Source organism: Bombus pyrosoma, linkage group LG6 (assembly GCF_014825855.1).
Source record: "Bombus pyrosoma isolate SC7728 linkage group LG6, ASM1482585v1, whole genome shotgun sequence".
NCBI classification, from domain to species: Eukaryota; Metazoa; Arthropoda; class Insecta; order Hymenoptera; family Apidae; genus Bombus; species Bombus pyrosoma.
This window is the reverse complement of record NC_057775.1, coordinates 11,928,631-11,934,630: the sequence shown is the minus strand read 5'-3', so window position 1 is coordinate 11,934,630 and position 6,000 is coordinate 11,928,631. Positions and strand designations below refer to the sequence as shown.

Sequence of the window (6,000 nt, the reverse complement as noted above, 5' to 3'; positions counted from 1 at the left end):
TTGTACGAAACTCGATCCACTTTGATTTTCAAGAAACAACGACTTCGATTCGAACTTCCAGCAAACCGGGGTTTCTACTTAACCAGGTCTACCTCTAACGAAACCGCGAACCAATTGAGAACTTCATTCGACACGCGAGACCTCAACCGTCTCGATTTTGGCGACGCTTTGATACCTTTCGATATAATCGACTAGCGACATTAGCGTTAAAATTGTAACGGCAACACGATTAAAGAAGCTAGCAGCGTATACTAGCGATGACGGGCAGGGACACGCGAACAGACGGGCGAGGGATCAGAAGAGCAAACAGACGGCACGGAACGTAGAAGAAGAAGAAGAAGAAGAAGCGTTAGGAAAAAAGCAGGAAACAGGCAAACAAAGTGGAGAGCTTAGGCAAGAAGAAGCAAGAACCGGGCGAATAAAAGCTGTGCACGTAAAAGAGAAAGAGGAGGCAAGAAAGAGGAGAGGAAGGAAGGGAAAGAAAAGAGGAAGGAAGGGGAAGAGGAGGTGGAAGGTTTCTTCCTTTTCAAGTCTCGCCGTAGTCGACGATAGTAGAAGGCGCGCGTGGCAAAGTAAAACGAACGAGTAAGAGAGAGCAAGAAAACGGTGTAGAAGAGGTTAGAGAGTATAGAGTATAGAGGCTGGAAGAGCTAGAGTGAAGCAGAATGGAGCAGAATGGAGAGTGCGAGACGCGTAGGTACACGTACACGGTAGCTGGCGTCTATATTTTATATCCGGTACACGAGAAATGTCGCTAGGGCGCAGACTCGAGGCAATCGGGGTCGGTCGGCTCGCCAGTTACTTTTCGCGATCCACCGTGGCCGCTCTGCCGCGGCGCAGGTACACACAGGTCGGACGGTCAGTCTCACCACGGAGTTCGTCAGTCCGACGACGGATAGGGAAAGGGGAGAACGTAGTATTCGCGCGAGATCTCTCGTATCTAACTACCACGCTTCTCTCTCGAGATTTTGCTTCGCATCTCGACTCGGATGCCCCGCATAGAAGAACCTCGACGGCAGGGAACGTGCGAACGTAAAGGAAATCGAGCAACGGATGCGCATGTTGGCATGCGTTAACATACGTTAACGAGATTAACACGCGTTAACAGAGGTTGACACACGAGGAAGAAATACACACGGGAGAGGCAGAAGAGAAGGACGATAGTGGTACGCGAGAGAAGAAGGCGGGAGGCAGGTGAAAAGGGAGAGAGAGTAACTGTCAGCTTACCGATTGTACTGGGGCTGCATCTGCCGCACAAAAGCACAGCTTGCGCACTGTTACGCCGCGTTACCGAGCTACTTGCGCGAACCACTGAACTGTGCCGCTCGGTCATCCCTGCCGAGCCAGTCGAGAGCTTTCGTGCGAAGTGTTTACGTCGTCGCGCGGTGAAACACACGCTCCTGTTATCGCCTGTCTGTTTCTGCTGTTCGCGTTATCCTTTCGTGTGTTTCTCTTACGCGGTTCCTTTTACCTACTTTGCGCTGATTCGTCTTCTTCTCTTCGTTCTCTCCTTGTCGCGTTCTGTTTGCGTTTTGTCAGTCGATCGGTTAAACAACCGGTTAAGCGGAATCAGCTGGTGACGTTGTTTTGTTTTGGACTGTATCGTCTCGCCACGTGTGACACGAGCTTCTATCTGTTACATAATCTTACATATACTCGTGAATGTCCGTAAATCAGTGAATCGTTTCGATCGACTCGTATTTTAGCGCGTAATCGTGCATCCTAGTCGTGTTCACGTAGGGGACAGGTCTTGTCGCTGTTCGAGAAAGTGAAACGAGAACGAAACTTTCTCGTGGCGTGTGAGGGGTAAAAGGATTGAAAAGTCCCGGGGCAAACTGATCGGCGGCTAAGCCTGTTTCGACGAGGAAAAGTGCAGTGAAATGAGAACTGTTTGCCCGATTTTCTGAATCGGTTAATATCTTCTTAACAACGAAGCGACGCGACGGTCGAAAGCGTACGCGCCATCACATTCCCGTAGGATTAAACCGCGCGCCCATCCACGGAACCTTATCGTCCATCGTGGTGCTGTCGTTAATATATGTCGTTGTTAGCTCGCGTCAGCGTATGTGATACGGCGACGCGCGAGTAAAGGAGCCGTTTGATCGACCTTGGTGAACTGTTGTGCGGCAAAGTGACCTCCACAAAGTGCAACGACGACAAAACCATACAGCCTCGAGACGTGATCGTCAGCATCAATGATAAACGGAATCAGAGCATCGAATTAAGGTGAGTTGCCTCGTTGTTACGAATACAAACTGTACGTACCTATATGGATGTCGGGCGGCTGGAGATATCTTTACCGCGCGATTCGATTGATTTGCAAACGTGAATTATTCGGGTTTGCATGGCTGGGATTTAATTAGAGAGCACGGCTGCTTCGAATTAATCGATGGGAATTTCGGGGAATGAAATTATAATTGGCTAGGGTAGAACTATGAATTGGGCACACCTACGGATACCGTGAAAACATCGTGGTCGATCGTTCTGTTTTTTTTTTATTCCATTTTCTCGGTGATTCACATGTACACACATTTGGAAAATGTTTTTTCGATGTCGATTAATCCCTTTTGCGTTTATTCCCGCGCAAAGAAACAGGAGTCGCCTGTAAATGTTCCGTTTAATTAAACGGTCGCCGCGCGTCGCATCGCTTGAGTCACGTATTAAAGAGAGAAGAATGTGGCACGGTTCGTTATGATTTTTATATTTCCGGTATTTGTTCTATTCCCTACGACCTAGATACGCGTATACGCTTTTTTACACGGTTGGTTGAAGCGTCCCGACGAAATAACGATTGTATACCGAGTAATTTCGAAGAGGGTTGCGGGAATGTGAGGGGACGTATTCACGAGAATAAGCAAAAAATATTCCCTTAATGTGGCTTTGCGCATTGACTTCGTGTACTCTTTTGTTATATTTTAAAATCTTACAATAAGGTATTGTTTATCATTACGTTTAGTTGGAAAACCGTGTAAAAAATTTGGGAGTGTGCAGCATTCGCGAAGATAGACAGAACAGTCGTCAACGTAGCAATCTGCAAATATAATTCTTATATTTCCTTGTTACAAGTGGAAACATTGCAATGAGATACCTGTGTCTACGTACGAGGATTTGAACAAATTACAAATATTATATTATCATAAAAATATTGAGATGATTTAAAAGTGTACAAATGCACTTTGTGCGTCTTTTTATCATTTCAGTTTATTTCAAACGTGAAGTACTATTGAACGCGTCTGAGCAATTTTACGGTATACTACTTAGAAATTCAGTTGATAGAGAAATCAACATAGAAATTTTGCGTAGCGATCTACTATGTTAAAATAAATTCGAAACGCGTTAAACACGGAACCATGTTCATTTCGGAAAATTATTATATACGAATTTCGAATTTCTTTGTAAACATTTTATAGTTCCTGCCACGATACAAGACATTGCATTATATCTTTACGTTATATTGAAGCCGTTAACCGCAAATACAGCAATTTCTCAGTGTCTGCAAAGTATATTAAAACAGATTCGCGGATTTACATTAACCGGCTCGCGGCTTGTCTATTTTTATGAGCGTTATACACTTTTAAAACGTTCGACCCATTTTTCAGATCGCCCCCGTATTCTTAAAGCTTCGAAACTAAAGGAGATGCTCCTTTCCCTCGCAAACCTTCGAATTCTTCGAGAATCGCGCGAAACTTTCCCACGCGGCTGTACCGATCCGCTTCGAGTTCGCACCTTCGCCGCTTCTCTCTCTTTTCTCACGGATAAATTTGATATTTTGCGACCGAATTTATTCGTTTCGCGCGCTTCGACGTTCCTCAATCGCAGGTACAACATTTTTCAACGATAATTCCACGCGTCTTCCGATAGTACTTTTGTTAGTATGCTTTATGCGACATTTTTCACTGCGCTGTGACATGAGGGAAATTTACAAATATTCTTGTAAGATTTTAGGGACTTGCGATACTTATTAATCACAGAATTTTTTAATATTTTACTATCTTCAGTAGATTCATAGCTACCTGAAATATAAAAATAGTTATACGATTATCTTAGTCATTAGTTCACGATCATTAAAACTAGTATTTTTTTACAAATATTTCCACACATACAGACAAGTATTCTTGTAGATTCGTGTAATGTCAAGAATATTACGAGTAATAATATTTTATGCAAATTGAAATTTTGTTGTTCCAGGTGGTAGATATTATATTCAGTACCTTTCTATATTTTCTGTGAAAACTTTTGCATTTTGAGCGTATTAACGTTGAATTAGTATTGATTTCAGTTAGCCAGAGATCTGAAAGAGGATTGAGAGTTAAGAGCATTAAACAGTCACACATTCATACTTAAACTACGAGATCCTTTCTCAGTAAAGCAGTCATTGAAAGAAAAGTAGTTTATAACCTTTAAAGGTGTTCAAAAATTCATTGATTACCTCGTTACTTTGCAAACAGTACCCTCTTTCGGCGATGAAACTCCTAAAATATTAGAAAGATAATAGATAATGTAAAGCTGTACAATATTGTGAAAAGTATTCCGGTTAAAGAAATTCGTACCGCGGATCTTATATTAATAATCGAAACGCTAAAAAAGGTCTTTACCTACAGCAAATATTTAAAGTATTCCAGAAAGTATAGAATATATCCAAGCTCTAACATCTTTCTCCTATTTCTTTACAGTTATTCTTAATTCAAATAACGTTCAACTTTCCGGCCATAATACTGTATTTACTTTGCAATGGTTCGAAGCTTTGACTCTCTCTCTCTCTCTCTCTCTCTCTCTTACATCTGCTTTACTTAATCGGTGTATCGAAAAATACCTTTATCTCTTTAACAAATGTTTTAGGTTAATCGATTGTCGTATTGCTGTGAATTAAAATGAATAAAAATCTGACGATATTAATTTTATGGTAGCGGCTGCTAATACATTAAAAGTAAAGTTTACCACAAATCTCCGTAAACAATCTGTCAAACAGCACGCGGGCTCCACGCGACCATGAATCGCGTTTTGCAAAACCCGCCAATGGCCTCGGCGCGATATTCGTTAAACGTAATTGCCGATTAAACCGGCGAGGTGTGTGCGCGCGCGCGCGTTTCGAGACCGATTAAATTAAGTTGGTCGCTTTTACAAAGCGGCGAACCACCGCGGAGGCCGCTCGTTACATGGTGCACGAACTTTTATCCGCGCATCGCCAATGATCCGGCCATAAATGATCCAGTCACGTGACAACTCGCCAGTAGCCGCAAGTTATTCGAGTAATCGTTTTTATTACAGAGTATGCGGCTAATTTCCGTGGCGTAACTCGATTTCACGCGATTACAAGTCCACCGTCGCTTTTAATAGCTATTAATATCGGCTCGATGACGTTTTTAAATGGCAACTAGGAGAAAGAAAGGAAAAAAGCGGACGTAATTCTTCTTGGTATTGCAACTCGATATATAACGTTAACGGTGATCTGCAGGCTTACGTCGATGAAAAAAAAAAGAATGTGGCACGATACGTCGCTCTATTGCTTGACCTGTGCTCTACAAAAAGGTGAACTCTTTTTTTCTTCTTTTTCCGTTTTTCTCTTCTTCTTCTTTTTTTTTTTTTTTTTTTTTTGAGGTCGTGCAATGTTAAGAGCAATGTTTAGAAAGAGGACGAGTTTTTAATGCTACATTTTACTGCGCTTTAACGCTGCGTTTTATTTATCTCCCGATGTCGCTAAAATCCCTTGATGTTGTTGAAACTCCAGCTGGGAAACGGAAGAAATCGACGTTTGTTTCTAAGAGAGTGCAATGCAAAAGTCTCTTTTCAAGCGATAAAAAATATTCAAATTGAGAATTTATATCGTTTGAGCTTATTACGAAAAAAATAAATCTTTAACCAACTGCTAGGAATATGAAATCATGGTGGATAGCGAAGTATATGCAGATTAAATATTACTATGATAAATAATGGAGTTTTTGATTGAAATTAAAAAGAGGATTCTCGATCATCCAGTATTTCGCACGAAGACGAACGAGA

General features: G+C 42.0%; 1 protein-coding gene across 1 annotated transcript in view; it reads left to right on the top strand.

The window, feature by feature from the left end:
- The first annotated feature begins 827 nt into the window (after positions 1-827).
- The window catches only part of LOC122568532 (teneurin-a), a 699,158-nt gene continuing 693,985 nt past the window's right edge, over positions 828-6,000 (top strand). The window contains exon 1 of the mRNA XM_043728382.1: positions 828-2,226. The gene's annotated coding sequence lies outside the window, so the exon portion shown is untranslated. The remainder of the gene's footprint in view (positions 2,227-6,000) is intronic.